At 36.2% G+C, this 17950-nt stretch overlaps 1 long non-coding RNA gene across 2 annotated transcripts in view; it reads left to right on the top strand.

Moving 5' to 3' along the window:
• The window catches only part of LOC307170806, a 33905-nt gene that overhangs the window by 5398 nt on the left and 10557 nt on the right, over window positions 1–17950 (top strand). Inside the window, exons 3-4 of one of the 2 annotated variants that reach the window (XR_013823446.1) lie at window positions 14407–14576; window positions 14743–15133. This is a non-coding gene — a long non-coding RNA (uncharacterized lncRNA). Of the gene's footprint in view, window positions 1–14406; window positions 14577–14742; window positions 15134–17950 lie in introns of those variants that run through there. The other variant, XR_013823445.1, reaches the window with a different exon arrangement.

Genomic DNA, 17950 nt, shown 5'->3' with positions numbered 1-17950 from the left:
ACATTTCTAAAGAATGCTTTCAGCACCTTGTTGAATCAATGCCACGTAGAATTAAGGCAGTTCTGAAGGCGAAAGGGGGTCAAACACAGTATTAGTATGGGGTTCCTAATAATCCTTTAGGTGAGTGTACGTCACAATAGGGAAGCAGACGTCTTATGTGAATATTAGCTATAATGATGAACACAACTATTATTCAGGAGCCACCAGCATTGCTGTTGCATCTCAGGGTCGTGCTGAACGTTTGCCCAGTCCCCAGATCATATAGCTTTGGAGCTCAGCTGCTGTGTGTTTATGCTATTTTTATCCCTCTTTGGAAAAAAAGAGGATGAAAAACACTGTTGTTTTCTTTCCACTTCTATCCTTGCTATTCTCATTTGGATGATGGCTTAATGTGTTTTCCGTGCTTTCATTTACCATGAGCGCGTGTGTGGAGGGGCTCCTTCAGGATGAGTCATTTGCTTACGCTGGCCGCTCTCTCTCACACACACTTGCTAGCAGCACATGGCCTGAAGACGGCACACACTCTCCCTTCACGTGGTGGCCCTTTGTCTGCCTCTCTCCATCAGCACACCTTCCTCTTTACTCTTTGTGCTTTTTTTATCAATGCTTTAGCCGTCATAAACTAGTTTCTCTGCAGTGAACGCGAGTTACCTGCAGGGATTTATTTGACCCTTTATTCTATATGCTGATTTTATTACTGGGGCTCAGTTATTAATGGTTCTTATTAATCTTATTAATGGTTCTCAGGTTTTGCTGCTTAATATTTAGGGAAACGGTGATAACAGAGGAGACAGAGCATTTATTTGAAATGGAATAAGAGCATAAGACTAAGATACTCTAAATCCATTTCGGCTGGGATTTTTTTCTTCACATGAATCATGTTTGAGATGTTAAGTGTTTTATTTTTAGTTGAAGTGAGTATAGTGCACGGTATTTAGCTATGTAGGTCATGGTCAAAATGTCGTGTAGTTACTTGTCTTGTCTGTGAAGATTTGTCTAACCTAACTAAGTGATCTTGTTCCTCTGCTAACCACATGATTGGGAATAAAATGCTACATTTGTTCCCAATGTACTATTGTTTCCATACAGGACAAAAATAAATGGAATCTCCCTTGTGGGATGATGCAGTCTCTGTAATTTGCGTCCACCAAATGAGTCACATCTCCTGCTGCTTATGCTGGTCTGGACAGATATAAAACAAATAATCACCTTTATTTAGTATCTTCCAGATTTCCATCTCTTTTTCTCTCTTTTAATCCTCATTGGAGATCAATGTAACCAACACCCAAAAAATGTACAATTTAATTAAATAATGTGCGTGCGCCAATGCAACACAATTCTTAAACATTTTATGGAAGTTTCATTGTGTGAAATTAATTTAAATGGTAACACTTTACAATAAAGTCTCATTAGTTGATGCATTAATTTACATTAACAATGAGCAATGCATTTGTTGCATAACGTTTGTTAATAAAAATACAGCTGTTCATTGTTGGTCATGTCAGCTCAGATCCATTAAATAACATTAACAGATACAACTTTTGATTTGAATAATGTATTAGTAAATGTAAAAAAAATTAACATTAAGATAAAAAATAAAAATGGAACCATGATTACAAAGTGTTACCGTGGCAGAAAGAAAGCTGTCAATAGTCAATCTTTGATAAAATATTAGTAATGTAGAATTATAATGTAGTATTCTTTTTAAAATTCATAGTATGTTGTGTGGAAGTGCACGTATGTGGGAAACCCATATTTTAATTCTGCTTCTCATTTTCATTGCATCTAGTAAGCATAACTAAACAAAGTCTACAACAAGACTTCAAATCCATTCAAAAATGCTTAGTTTAATTGCATGGAAATGATTTCCTCAAAGCTCTTTGAATGTTCTTAAGTACTTCAGATTTTTGACACTGACTGCTGTATTATTCCACAGTCTTTAAGCCTAAAACAAACACTGTGCTAATTGAACCCATAAGGCTGTTCAGAAGGCTTTATGTTATGGATAATGGAAATGTGACGTGTTTCTGTGTAAAGCTCTTGTGACGAGGAGGCCCTCTCGCTGTTGTAATCCAAGATTAACCTAAACTCACTCACACACACACTCACTCACTCACTCACTCACTCACTCACTCACTCACTCACTCACTCACTCACTCACTCACTCACTCCACTCACTCCACTCACTCCACTCACTCACTCACTCACTCACTCACTCACTCACTCACTCACTCACTCACTCACTCACTCACTCAACCTCACACTCACACACTCACTCACTCTCACACACTCACTCACTCACTCACTCACTCAACCTCTCTCTCACTCACTCACTCAACCACTCACTCACTCACTCACTCACTCACTCACTCACTCACTCACTCACTCACTCACTCACTCACTCACTCAACCTCACACTCACTCACTCAACCACTCACTCACTCACTCACTCACTCACTCACTCAACCTCACACTCACACACTCACTCACTCACTCTCTCACACACTCACTCACTCACTCAATCAACCTCACACTCACTCACTCACTCAACCTCACACTCACTCACTCACTCACTCACTCAACCTCACACTCACTCACTCACTCACTCACTCACTCACTCACCCTCTCACTCACTCACTCACTCAACCTCTCACTCACTCACTCACTCACTCACTCACTCACTCACTCACTCACTCACTCACTCACTCACTCACTCACTCACTCACTCAACCACTCACTCACTCACTCACTCACTCACTCACTCACTCACTCACTCACTCACTCACTCAACCTCTCACTCACTCACTCAACCTCTCACTCACTCACTCACTCACTCACTCACTCACTCACTCACTCACTCAACCTCACACTCACTCACTCACTCACTCACTCACTCACTCACTCACTCACTCACTCACTCACTCACTCACTCACTCACTCACTCACTCACTCAACCTCACACTCACACACTCACTCACTCACACACTCACTCACTCACTCAACCTCACACTCACACACTCACTCACACACACACTCACTCACTCTCACACACTCACTCACTCAATCAACCTCACACTCACTCACTCAACCTCACACTCACTCACTCACTCACTCACTCACTCACTCACTCAACCTCACGCTCACTCACTCACTCACTCTCACACACTCACTCACTCACTCACTCACTCACTCACTCACTCACACACACACACACACACACACACACACACACACACTCACTCACTCACTCACTCACTCACTCACTCACTCACTCACTCACTCACTCACTCACTCACTCACTCACTCAATCACTCAATCACTCACTCACTCACTCACTCACTCACAATATTTTTATATATTGCTATATATAAAGTTTCAGGTCTCATTAGAAACATTTCTGAAAAAGTCCAAAACCCAAAAGTAATAGTTGCACGCACGGCTCAGTGTGAAAACTCCCGTCTCAACAACAGCTGATACATTCTCGCTTCCCAACCCCCATCCTGACACACATAGCTCCTCTATTCCCGCTGCCCCTCCCTGCAGTGCCCTTGGCAGTGTTCGAGGCCGTCGGGTCTTTACATAACCGCTCTGGCCTCTGACAAGGTGTTACAGTAACACGTTTCTCCCCGGTGCATGTGAACTCGCTGTCACATGGGGACGGCTTAAGCCGTGTCCCTCCCTCAGGTGTTTGAATTAAGGGCGAGGAAGCGGTTCGGCATGTAAACGAGGGCTGGCCGTGTAAGCCGACACCTCTGACTGTTGGGCAGAGCCGGACGGAAGCCATTAATATAACCTCAAGGTCTTTCCCTCTCCCTTTCTGCTCTCTGGAGTGAAATAAGGTTACCGGGTTTTATTGTGAGGTTGTTTGACTTTGCATGCCGTTGAACAAAGACATAAACAAAATCAGTAATATGTTTAAAATATGGAGAGAAGTGATGTTTGGTTTAGTTTTGTAATGTTTCCATTTCAGGCAAACATTAACTTTTCAGATCATCTAAGGTTATCAGTGCTACCCCTGCCTTTATAAAGTAAGCACACTGACATCACCAGCATTTCAACACGAATTTCTGTCATTTCTAAATCATGTATTTAATTTTTTTTTTTTTTTAAACTGTGGGTGACTTTTCCTTTTCCTTGATTGGATGGTTGTGGTTTGCTGTTGATTGACCTCATGTGAGTGACAGGTTGCCCCGCCCTCACACCAGTAAACACATCATCAGAGAAGAGAAGAGAAGAGCTGCAAGAGGGAGGGAAAATTATTTTGATTAAAGATTATGAGGCACATGAATTTAAAAAATGGGTACCTGTCAGTCTGCAGGTTTTGACAAAATTGAGAACTTCTAAAGCTGTCTAAGTTCTATACTTCATAACTTTGCCCAGTTTACAATGGGATAACATTTTAATATAGGTTATAGCTGCATTTTTGTTTGTTTGTTTTTTGATAACCTACGGTTATACCGCATCGTCTGACTTTTTGAAATGGGGCATGTTTGTTTACTAACCGAGTTTGTTACAAACCAAGGTCACAATTAGGTTAACATCCATTAGCCTGCTTTTTGGGGGTTCTTAGTTAACAATAGTTAATGTAACACAACAGCGCCGTGTCAACACGTGAAGTGTTTACATGTGTGAGCTAGAGGTGATTCACCTGATCCAGATACAGTATATTATGATCTGTTACGGTAAACGATGAGATAATGTTTAGTGAGTTTTCCCTCATTCTTCTCTGTCGTAGTCACGTGTGCTTCGCAAACATAATGCTACACTTGGCTTATTTCCTCATGACTTCACCTGATAGCGTTTATGGTTTACAGAAACTGTTTGTGCTGTCTCTCTCTCTTATCCCTTATTTGGCTCTGAACACAGTTGTTGTTGTGAAATGGAGATAAGGCTTTGAGTTGAATTATTAACAAATCAAAGTCCGGGTGCAGCCCGAGATGAAAGCAGGTCAACAGGTACACGTGAGAGGAAAACTAAACTATTCAACCTGCAAGAAAACCTTGTCCCTTGGCCAGCCGCCATGTAAGCAAAGACGCAGTGCTAAAAGATTCACGATTCTGTGAAATTAAATTGATAAATGAAATGCAAAAAGCACATTTGGAAAGCTCAATCGCTGGTGATTCACAATTTTGTTTCCTTGTACTTTGCAATTGTATATTTCCTCAAACATTTGAGTAATAATTCCCCTGAATGTCATTACAACATTTTTTCCTACGTATATCGTCATCTGAAATATGAAAGCACATTCAGGTTTAGAAGGAAGTAATTTATTCATAAGAATTGCAGAAACTAAACAAGAATATAATTAAGTTGACACGTAGGCTACCGTATGCAGGGCCGTAACCAATCGAGACAACCCCAATAATTAGAAACCCCCCCCCCCATATTTGATATTCTTAACGATTTAAGGTCTCTGCTGAACAAGAGTGGGCGTTTCTAAATTTGTGGCCATTTTCAAACTGTTGGGTGTTCCTAAATCATGTATTGAAAATGAAGCCCCTTAACTGACCCCACACGTTAACACTACCGCCACTGTGATGTGAGCAAATCGGGTTACACAGTCGAAAACACCCCTTTGTTATAGCCTGGTAACTCCCATTACTGTCCTGGTCTGCCTCAGCAGTATAACAGCGCTCGTCAATGACAAAATGATTGAGATGGCCAATCAAATCAAAGAAGGCGGGCCTTACTGTTCACAGAAAATGAATGCAAATTCCAATGTTACACTTAGTTTTAGTTGTGAAAGAGTGCATGGTAAGATTTAAGTGGCTAAATATTGAATATGACAACTGTTTTATGACAGAAATGGTAAACGACTGACATTAATGTCCTGTGATTCAAATTACTCAACTTGAGTTGGGTCATTGATTTGAAAATGCTATCATTTGATTCATAAAGCCTAATTCATAACTGAATGTGATGACAAGAAATGTTTTACATATTAGACATGCGTTTAAGAGTTAAGGTGTGCATATTTTAAAATCAAATATTATTTGCAAATGGTTTACATTGATTATTTCACAACTGCAGTTAGACACCTTATGCTGTTCTTATTTCTTTTTATTTACTCCCTTAAATCTTTACCTCCCCCAATGTTCAAGACATGGTTGTGTCCTCGACGGTATGTAAGTGATAATATCCAGTCAGTCGATAATGCTTGTTACTCGCCTAATAAAAAAAGTATTTAAAATAGTGAATTGAGAATAGTGATTTGAAATGATTTCACGAGAGATCTGTAGGAATTAAGTCAATTATACAGTTTAGCTGCGACATACAGAAAAAATACAGAAATTCACCAATCATAATCAATTAATATTTTTGTTACATATTTTTCTTATGCTCTTTTTTTCAGGATGCATTGAATAGAAAGTTTAAAAGAACAACATTTATTTGAAATGGATATCTTTAGTATCAGAGCAAGTTTTGACTGATTAATCACTATGAATGTAAAAGTGAGTGAAACGGGGGATATTCATATTTTACATTTCACTTTTATATTACGTGTTTATTTCTTACCATTGTTGAGATGTGTAGTGCAAAATGTGTAGTGCTGGCTTGCCAATAATGAACTAATTTGAATTGAATCTTGTTTTTGTTACTTGACATCAGAAAAGCTATGCTGAGTAAAACAAGTGGTGTTGGATGTTGCAATATAAGAGCACATGTTTTGAATCCCCAAAACATGGAGTGAATTTCTACAGTATGTTTTTAGAGCTTCCTTGATGTCAAACAGATGGTACATGCAGATATGGAAGGATTTGGGCTGGTCTATGAATAGATCCATGTCTAGATAGTTTTTTTTTTTCTTTCTGGGAATGTACTGTACGATCTAAGAAGTTGTGGTTATGAATTAGAAAGATGTTCTTAGAAAATGCACAAATGATAAATGGAACCAGAGCAAGAAAACAAGAAAAACCTCTCAGGCTCATGTGGCTCTGCAAAAATGCTTGTTATTTGCCCTTTCACCTATAAAGGAAGCACCACTTGTTTAGTCTGCTGCCTGAGCTCTCATCACTTTCTCTTTATAAGCAGGTGCTGCCTGTTTGAGTCCTTTTATGCTAAGCTAATGTTTTGCAGTGATTGACCTTTGACCTGTATGAAATGTCATTAACTCACAGTGACAGCTGTAGGATTAATAATATGCCAGGAGAGAATATGATGTAGAATGTATGTACATGTATGATCTCTATTGTAGACAGCTGTTCACTTGGCCATCACTAGTGTTTATTTTAAAATATTTATCTTTTATTGTATTTTGATTAATTAAATGCTACATCGGTGAACAGAACACTATCGTTCAGAAGTTTCAGTTCAGTAAGGTTTTTGTGTGTGAAATTATTACAATTTAAAATAACTTTTTTTTTTTTTTTTTAAATGTAATTTATTCCTGTGATGGTAATCAGAACGCAAAGTTTATCAGGGGAACGCAAAACATTTTGAGAGTGACCGCAATGTTTCTTGGGGAAACGCAAAACATTTTGTGAGTGAACGCAAAGTTTCTTTGGGAAATTAAAACATTTTGAGAGTGACCGCAAAGTTTCTTGGGGAAACGCAAAACATTTTGCGAGTGAGCGCAAAGGCATTGAAAAATAGAAAAGAACAGCGTTTATTCGATTTTTAAAAAAAAAAATTAATTGTCATTTATAAACTTTTGCGACATTATAAATGCCTTTACTGTCACATTTAATTAATTGCATCCTCGCTGAGTAAAAGTATTACTTAAGTAATACTAATTAATGTAAAGTTGTTTCTTTCTTTCTAAAAAAAAAAATTCTATAGTGCACTGGTTGATTGACAGGTGAGTAGGGGGTCCATCCATAGTCTAGGCTTTTTTTTTTTTTTTTTAGCTAGTCCTTTGATTTTAGCTGGTCATACCGCCCACCACTAGTAAAGTCTGTTGGCTGTTTCTCATGTGGGGTCTTTCATCACCTGACAACACCTGTCGTGAGTCATAATGTCACTTTGAGAAGAGTAAGAGTTTTTCATCAAGAGTTGCACAATCTAGAATGAGAATGTTGCAAACACACAGAGCTTACAGTTTCTCTTGAGCCTTAAATCTTTTCTTCATGTACTCCATTGCCCCCCCTTTTTTTCCCAAATCTCTACAGGATATGAGTTGGACTCTGAAAAATCTGTAAAATGCAGGCAGTGATGAAAGAGACATTTCGAGAGCGTGAGAGAGATGCTCTATCGCCAAGCCTGCGGTGAACATAAGCATAGCTCAGGATCCTCAAATTACTTGCAGTGTTCGCCGTTGGTTTTCCTTAAAGGGTCGTCAAACCTGACCTGTACATATGCAATACATCTGCTTTAAAAATGAAAAATAAAACCCAGATTCCATTGGTTGTACATTTCAGCTAGAGGAAAAATAATAATGTGGTTTTCCTGTACATACCTTTCCTTTTAGTGTTTCATTTCAGAGTACTTGCTGTATATGTGCTGTGTGCTTTTTGTGGTCTAAATTTTTTCAACAGGCATTAATGCTTCCTGCATGTTTAAAATATCACGATAAGGTTTAAAAGAGAGAGTTATAATAGCTGTAGCTGTAAGCCGTGTGCGTTGAAGACTCGAGACTCATAAAACGAAGGCTGTCTGACATGACCAGCTGGGCCTCTCCTAAAACGCCAGCTTTCACATTCCATGCAGAACACCGGAAAACATCCACCCATCCCTCATCCCTTCTTCCATGTCATGCACCCTGCATCCATTCCCTTTCTGTCCTTCACTCTGGCAAGAAACGGTTATTCTTTCCCTTATTTTACATGTATATGTTATATAATGTATATCAATACACATTCATATATTATATGTATATGTCAAAAATGTGGATTTTTTTTTTATTTTTCTAATCTTTTTGAAAGTAGTATCTTATGCACACCAACACTGCACTTTTTAAATAAAAAATACAGTACAAATTGTGGATTATGATTTACAATTTAAAAGATTTAAAAAAACCTTTGTGATAATATTTTACAAACTTCTGTGATGGGTAGGTTTAGGGTTAGGGGATAGAATATACAGTTTGTACAGTATAAAAAAAATCAAGTCGTTGGAAAGTCCCCATAAAACATGGAAACCCAAAGTGTGTGTGTGTGTGTGTGTGTGTGCTCATTTAGCTATACTTGTGAGGGCCAAATGTCCTCACATTTCACTGGTAATTTGACTGTTTCTTTTAAAATATACAACCAATTTATTGCTGAAAAAAGATTTAAACATATATTTAGTATTTGCATAAATATAATTTCTTTTAGGTTTATTTCATTTTTATTATTATTTCCTATCTTAATGTCTTCATATATATTTGTTAATTCATGTAAAACGGGTCAATGTACATTAACATCAACATTCAAGTAAATGTAAATGTTATGTCAGTACATGAGTTTCGACAGTCCCTGTATCCCAAAGCTGGAAATGGATTTTCTTACCCCTTGATAGGTTTTGTAATACTTTGGCATTTGAAGATTTAAAATAAATATATTCTCAATTAGAAAAAAAATGTAAGCTCCACTGTTCACAACATATGCCATCATATTTTGGCTGAAAATACATAGTTTTTACTGTACGAGGAGAAAATGTCGAAGGGCAAATAAGTGTCAACACTGTGCCGAGCAAGACAGACGACAAGATAAGTGCTCTGGCCATGCCAGAAATATGTTGTATTTCACAGAAAAGCGAGACATGTGCTCCGCCTTAAAATGCACTCTAGGATTCCTAGAAAAACGATTCCAGTTCACTGAAAAGAGAGCAGAGAACGGGAGGAATGAAAGAAAGGGAGATGGAACACAGAACGAATCGGAATGCCCATGTCTGCTGCTCGTTTAGCCACGCCCCTTCTTTTGAGCTGCGTTATGACTGGCTGCCCTCTCGTTGCCATGACGAGTGGGTTCACTTGAGGTTCTGTGTTCGCGAGAGGAGGTGACGGCCAGAATGGGAGGAGTTGACCTACATTCTGCTGTAGCCTCTGAACTGCCTAGCCAGTGTTGAATAAAAACATTTAACACGCCACACTAACGCTTATATACAAAGGCCGTGATCCAGACGGCTTTTGGAAAGTCTATTCAGGGCTTTTTAAGTGGGAACATCTTTTTAACAGGACAGCATATCGCTCTGAAGGGTCCTTCAAAGTGACCGTTACAGGAAGGTGTGCTTTCCGGTCAAAACATTAAACAATCCCATAAGGCTTTTTCACTGGAATCAAGGTTGAGTGTCATCGCTGTTTGCAAAATAAGGAAACTATAAAATTGTGAATTGCGCTCATGTGTAGCCTACTTGAGTAAACAAATAATATTGCGATATTGTGAAATGTCATTTACTCACGGACTCTATAAACACAGTTTATGATTCCTATTTCCTAAACCACTTTAGAGAGTCTGCTTTACAATGTTTTTATGGAGTTTTACAAAGGAAAAACAATGTTTGTGTCAAATAACCCCTCCAAGAATCAAAAGGTTCAAAAACGCAGGGTCGTGGGCTTAAAAATAAAATAAAAAATAAAGAAATAATATATATATATATATATATATATATATATATATATATATATATTTATATATATATATATATATTTTTTTTTATATATATATGTATATATATATATGTGTCAAAAATATACATTTTAATTACTTTTTAATTTTTTACAGTACACTAAAAAGTTGCTGCCTTAAATTAAGTACAATGAACTTGGATGTTTAAGTCATTTCAACCTAAATTACATTAAACTGACTTAAATGTGTTCAAAATTGGTTAACTTATTTTGATTTAAATAGTTAAAACATTGTAAAAACATATGTTGTCATAACTAATTGATCATATAATTGTTTTAGTGTAATTATAAAGTATTTCTTACTTAAATAATTCTATTTTTTCCCCTTGCTTTTAGCTTTTTTTTTCTTTCTATCTTTTTATTAGGCTCTCAATGTGGACATATACTTGAAATCTTAATAAAGAATTATTAGGATTATTGATTATTTGATTATTATTTTCTGCTTCCATGACCCAAAATCAAATCTAGTGAAACTAAAAACTTAACAGAAACTTAAAATCAATTTATATGAAAATATGAAAACACAAAAATATTACCATAAATTGCACAAGCCCAATAATATGCAAAAATGAAAACATGGACTGAACAAGAAAATATTTTAAGACATTTTAATAAAAAAATATATGTAATTTTATTTAAAAAATACATTATTTCTATTAAATCTACTCAATTATATGTATAATTATATATATATTATTTAGGACATGTTTGTGCTTGTTTAGCTTTGCAAATATTTAAGAAGGAATTTAATTAGGAATGAATGCTGTCTGTCTGTCTCTCTTCTGCTGAAACGCTCTTCCTGTTCTTTGTACCTGTTGATGTTTTAAAAAGTCATCATGACAGGAATGTTCCTTTACCAGCTGTTGTTCTGTGTAAGGTGTGTATGTTTCCTCATTCACACAGAACTCTGTCGGTTACGGGCCAGTCCGCATATGCAGGTCAAAACTGTAATACTAGAGAATGTGAGTCAGACTTGTACAACAGTGTCAAGTTATAAAGGCACGGATAAACAAGTCATTAAGCTCTCCGTCCGCCATCCACGTTCCCTTGCCTCACGTGGGCCACCTGACCTAATTTCAGGATACAAATAGGAAAATGAAAACAAAAACAGCTGGAGTGATATTTCTACAGTAAATGCAGAACTCACATGGGCACAAAGCCAGCTAGACTATTGAAAAGCTGATCTCTGCTTCCTTATATGAGACACTGTGCATATATAAACACAGACAATCTCTCACACACACACATTCATCATGAGAGGCTTGCATTACTAAAAACCGACTGTGTTGTGCAATCTGTCTGAGCTGCTTGTTTTTTATGTATATTTACTTACTGTATTACGTAAACCAATTAAGCTAGAACCATAATGGGAAGAACAGCAAGGGTTTTTATCATTAGCTTACATGCATATTTTATGTAACTTAAGACTGCATTTGTTTTACATTTACATTATGCAAATGAAGACGGTCATGAAAAAGGAAACCCATAGTTGTTGAAACAGTGACTCATTCTCATCTAAATTAAATTTTCAAAGCTGAAGCTCAATATAGCTGATCAGAAAAAAATAATAAAAAAATAACATTATAAAAACATTTTAAACTGTTTTAAAATAAAACTAGCAATAAAAGTATTTCAATATATTTTTTGTATATATATATATATATATATATATATATATATAATTTACAAACTTTTATGTTAGATGCGACTGAGCAAATTAATAGTAAATTTTAACAGCATCCTCCTCCTCTGAACTTTGACTTTTAAAATAAAATCCTACTACTTATTTATTGCCTTGCATTTGTTTTGCACACTCTTTAGACCTTGTACTCACCGTTTCTGTAAAACCAACTGAATAAAAATAAGTCCGAAGTGTGCATGGTCCACACATTACATATCATTTATAGGAGGGATAAACGGGAAGGTGAAAAACAGAAGGTGGGGGAATGTTTTTGGCTTCAGGAAGGAAACGAGCAGGACGAGATATAGTCCATGTTTATGTTTTGAATTATATCCAAACACACAAAACCCTTTCCTCTCTCATATTAAACTCTCTCTTAATCTCAAGGCCTCATTGCCTTCTTTCTTTGTTATATTGTTATTAATGTACCGATACTTGCATAATGAGGAAAAACACTGTTATTAGTATTTATAGCCCAGTTTCCAGGCAGAGGCAGATTTTTATTGCCATGTGCATAATGTTTGCAAACTGACAATAAAATGATTGTGTTTTTAATAAACAAAACGTATCGGACACTGCCAAAACATCTACTAGAATATAATAATAAATGAAATTTCGTCAGAATACATTCTAAAAGGCTGTTAATGACTAATACTGGGCCATGAAAACCAACCAAACCTTGACTCTTTAGTGTCCGTGACTCCATAACACACATCCGAAGCATATCCTGCACTACTGATTAAACATAAATGATTGATGATGGGCAGTTGTTTGTAATAGTGATTGTAAAATATGATTTTGGGTCACAGATTGTGGAGTAAAAAAGTCAGGTCAACAGTCAACAGGGAGTGCCGTGTGTGATCGGTGTTCATGATGACATGCTTGTGTTTGTCTGTGTGGGTGGAGGACACACTGCAGCAGGTCAAACGCTTTTGTTTAGCGTTTAGTTTTTGTCTTAGTTGCATAAAAAGGCCTTTCAAAAACATATCAGCCCAAAACAAAAAGTATTATGTACTACCATTTTTCTTTGGACATTTGCATATGTACAGGTGTACTCTGAATTACACTCCACTAAATGTGGATATGAATATAGATACTAACATCAATATGGCAATCGCTCACAGTCAATCACACTCTTAGAAGAAAAGGTTCTATATAGAAGCTTAAGGGGTTCTGTCATGTTCTGTCTTCCGGTTTGTATTTCCACAGCATGACGGTAAGATCTTACGGATTTATGAATGAACCGCTGGTTTTGAAATCTTTCCGGTCGACTGACATTTGTTATGACATCCGCTTCAGACATCACAATGCTCATGATAACTTTCGTTAACTCTACTGTAAATAAATCCACTACACCAGTTAATTACTCTGCGAAGCCATAGAAATACACAGAGCTGCTAAAATGGAAGTTTTATTGCTATTGTTAGCAAAAACAATATTCTAAAGATGGCTGCACTTATTTTCTGGTGCATAAGGTCTATATTGAACCCCATTTTTGTGTGTGTCATAATACTATGGTACAATTACTAACACAGTATTTTTATTTATTGTTGTTTTTTTTTTACTAGAGATGGAGAAAGTGGAATCATTTTAATATGCACTGATGAATTTGCGCATCTAACCTGCATTTTTTTTTTTAAATCTTTGAATCAAAATCACTGAAGTTTCTTTAGAATAATAACTTTTAGAACCACGATTAGCCACATGCAAACATTTCAGCCTAACTTTATTATAAATATATTTAAATCTGAATTATTTTAGGAATTGATTAAATAAGTGACTCTACAATAAGTCTAACTTATTTCTAAGTAACAATTATGAGCATTTTAGTTCTGTTTGAGGAACACTGTAACATATTATAGTAGGAAAACGACTTTCACTCAGAAATTGCTTGTGAATTTCACAAATAATTACAAGGAAACAGCAAATAATGCATTTAAATAAAAGTGAAATTTTGAAGTTGAAATAGTATTTCTTGTAAAACGTATTCCAATCATCTTTGAAAAATATTTTTTGCATAAAAATGCAGCTGATTAGTTGAGTCTAGATCTACAGTGCATAAATGTGTTTATTTTATGATTTTCAGAATGAATGCCAGATTCAGCAGACTTAGCTTTCTGTGTGAACAAGCAAGCAATTTGCATTAATAAACTAAATAGTTTTATGTCAATTTTGTCTGTAGACTGAGCTTGCAGAGGGCGGTCAGATGGTGTTTCTGCGGACCTGTCCATGTGGAGGAAAGCTTACAGCGAGCCAAAACCCAGTGCACAGTATTTCCGTTGTGCTATGGCACAAACACACGCAGCGGTGGCCTGATCCGTTGACCTCTCTCGGCAGTTCCAAATAAACCAGGTAACTTGAGAAGACTGTTTTCCCTCAGCTTACCATGAGCTTTCCTCGACAGGACAGGCCCGCTTGTCTCTCTCTCTCTCTCTCTCTCTCTCTTCTGTTTTCCTACCAATACTTTCACTTCATGTCCATCACCAACTCTCTCTCTCTCATTCCTCCCTCCCTTCAGCGCTGACCTACTTTTCAACTGACCTGTTTATGCAAGCTTCCATGCGCTCCAGTCACAAAAAGAGGGACAAAGGGGAAGCCGAATCTATATAGGACTTGTGCTACTGTTTCCACTGCTGTTGTTCGGGGAACATTACCTGCTGCCCCACCTCTATTCAGACACTGCAATGGTGTTTCTAACCTCACAAAGCAGGTTACGACACTGACTTCAAAGAGGTGATTATTAATAGCAGTCATGTAGTTATGAGGCTGCTGGCATTGGTTGCATTGGCCTATTTCACGTGGCTCGCTTTGGCAGCACATATTTCTTTCATTGCCCAAATTAACAAGCACAGTAATCCTATTTATTAACATGATCTTTTGCAATATAGGCTTTTATAAAACAACATCATAATTAGCACGCAGTGAAAATAGCTACAGTTTGGAGTTCGACTTGCAAATATATGCTAAGTATAATTTTAAAATAAATATGTTTTGTTATGTAACTAACTAAAACTAATATATTAAATGCATTAATATATTTTAACATTTCTAGGCCATCATAGATTTTGAAATCCATTTAAAATGTATATTGTTCAAAAGTTTGGGATCAGAAAGGACAAAAGTGACAGTGAAGACATTTATAATGTGACCAAACATTTCTATTTTGAATAAATGCTGTTCATTTGAACTTTCTACTTATTAAAGAATCCTGAAAAACAATGTTGTTGTTTTTTCACAAATTAAGCAGCACAACTTTTTTCAACATTAATAATAACCAGAAATGTTTCTTGAACATCAAATCATCATATTACAATGATTTCTGAAGGATCACTGAAGACTGGAGTAATGATGCTGAAAATACAGCTTTGATCACAGGAATAAATAACATTTGACAATATATTCACATAGAAAATGGTAATAATATGTCACTATTTTTTACTGTATTTTTGATCAGATAAAGCGGAAGAGACTTCTTTCAAAAACATACAAAAATCTCACCGACCCAAATACTTTTAAACTTTTAGTGAATGTGAATACAGATCTTTTTCCCAAAATAAAATCACTCTCTCTACATATATTCCATAGCCTTGCCTTGTCTTTCTAGTGAAGAAAACAGACCTTATCTGGGCCTCATCTACAAAACAAGCCTTCATTGTAATGAGAGTGTTCTAGTTTTGTTGTGTCGCGCCGCTTGTTTTTAGTGTGGACCGGGTCAGGGTGTTTCTGATCAGACGGTGTGTCTCAGGAGAGATCTAAATCCCCTCAGCCCAATCCCTCATTCTCTCGCTGCCAGACTCATTATGTCAGCTCTGTGTTCGGGACCAGTCTCTCTGCTTCTATGTCTGTCCTCACACACAGATTGTGTAACATTTTCCTTGTTGAAATGTAATCAGATCAAGGGCTTCAGTTTTATTTGAGGACAATGGATTCAGAGAACACAAGTCAACGAGAGCTGTTCATTTTGATGCTTTATTGATACTGGCACTGTATGTTTATTTCATTTAGCTAAAGTAAACCAGGACTCGGTAGTCCATTACTGAATACAAATTACATGATGAAAATTGTGGTTAGTGACGACATTACAAATTTTACATAATAAAATCGGACTACTTTTTGATGACTTTTAGATCCTTTGACCTAATGTGTTTGAATAGGATAATCTTTATACTGAAAAAAAATGTTAAATGTGTTATCAACAACATGAAATGCATTGAACATTACATGACATCAGGGTTTTGGTGAAGGAACTGCTAGAAGTTTGTAAGTTGATGAAAAGTTAATTATGACTTAAGTAATTAATAAATTAATCATTAAAAATTAAATAAATAGTTTTGTATTATTTAAAAAAAAGATTAAATATTTTATTTGTTTATGCTGTGTGCATGGCCTCTTAATTTTACATATAATTATGTCCTTTACAAACGTATATAAGACATAGTGTTTTAGAAAGACACATTTAAAACGACCAACAGAAGAATTATGAAGAGTCAGTGAATTAATAATAATAATTTAGTGGCAATTTGTGAATATTAAGTAATTATGTTATCAATAAAAATGTAACTGTTGTCTGATTATGAATATTTTAAAATGTAATATGATCTAATTACAAGTATGTAATTTTTTGGTGTTGTATTTTACTGATTTCATTAACACGCTTTAAATTTAACTGATGCCTCCGAACCCTATAAATTATTTGTCCAACCATATCTATATTAGTTATGTTTATTATATTGTCTCACACCGACCCCGGGCCGTCTTTATTGTTGAGCAGAAGTCATAAAGCACCTGAAAATAAATCCAACATATTTTCAGAGGAGTTTGAGGGAGTTGCATAAAAAAAGGAAAATCTTTTTCTTGGGAAACCAAGATTTTTAATTGATTTAGCTCACCATGGATTTGGCTTTGGCAGATGTGTTAAAACTAAAAACACCTGATAGATCTGCTGACCATGTTCTCATCAGCAGGACAGGCTGTTCTGTACATTCATGCAACACAAACATGAAGGAACTAGGAAAATAAGGGTTTAATTAAGTCTTTTCTACTGGTAGAGCCAATCAGAAAGGACAAGATACAGATTGTATCCCGTTTGACTACATTGTTTGTGTGTATGTTTATGCAGCGCTTGTCTCAAATACGCACATTGTGTTCTGCATATCATGTTACATTATGAGAAACTATCAATGTGCAACGTGTACATATCAGTTCGCTGAACACATCTGCATAACATGTTTAAGCAGCACATCGAGTAACTAGGTCAGAGTTACGTAAGTCACGTAAGCCTGCGGTAAAGCTAGATTGATGTGTGTCAGTGTGTCAGTATCTCATGATAGGCCGGAGCAAGATGTTCAACATTTCTGCCCTTTCGTAATGTTAAGCCAGAATAAAACAGGATATAGGGCATTAAGTATTTCCTTTGTTTACTAATCTCTTTCAACTTGAGTGAAATCCTTTTTAGAAAGCAAACAATTATGTAATCGGGTGTCAATAAATTTGATTCGATAAGGCTATAATTGCATGTTGCAAAATATAATGCAGTTATGTAATTATATAACTAAGTGGATACAGTATTAAAAAAAAGACAAATGCATGAATAATGCAACATTTTTTTATTAAATTTTTTTTGTAGAGTTTTTGAAATGCACCCAAACCTAGCACTGAATATTAGTGTTTTTACAATATGCATCTATTTCAAAGCAGTGCCATGGTCTACTCAATAACAGCAAACA

This window comes from Squalius cephalus (assembly GCF_949319135.1).
Source record: "Squalius cephalus genome assembly, chromosome: 1".
Taxonomy (NCBI): domain Eukaryota; kingdom Metazoa; phylum Chordata; class Actinopteri; order Cypriniformes; family Leuciscidae; genus Squalius; species Squalius cephalus.
The sequence above is the reverse complement of the archived record's forward strand: the minus strand, read 5'-3'. Positions and strand labels throughout refer to the sequence as shown.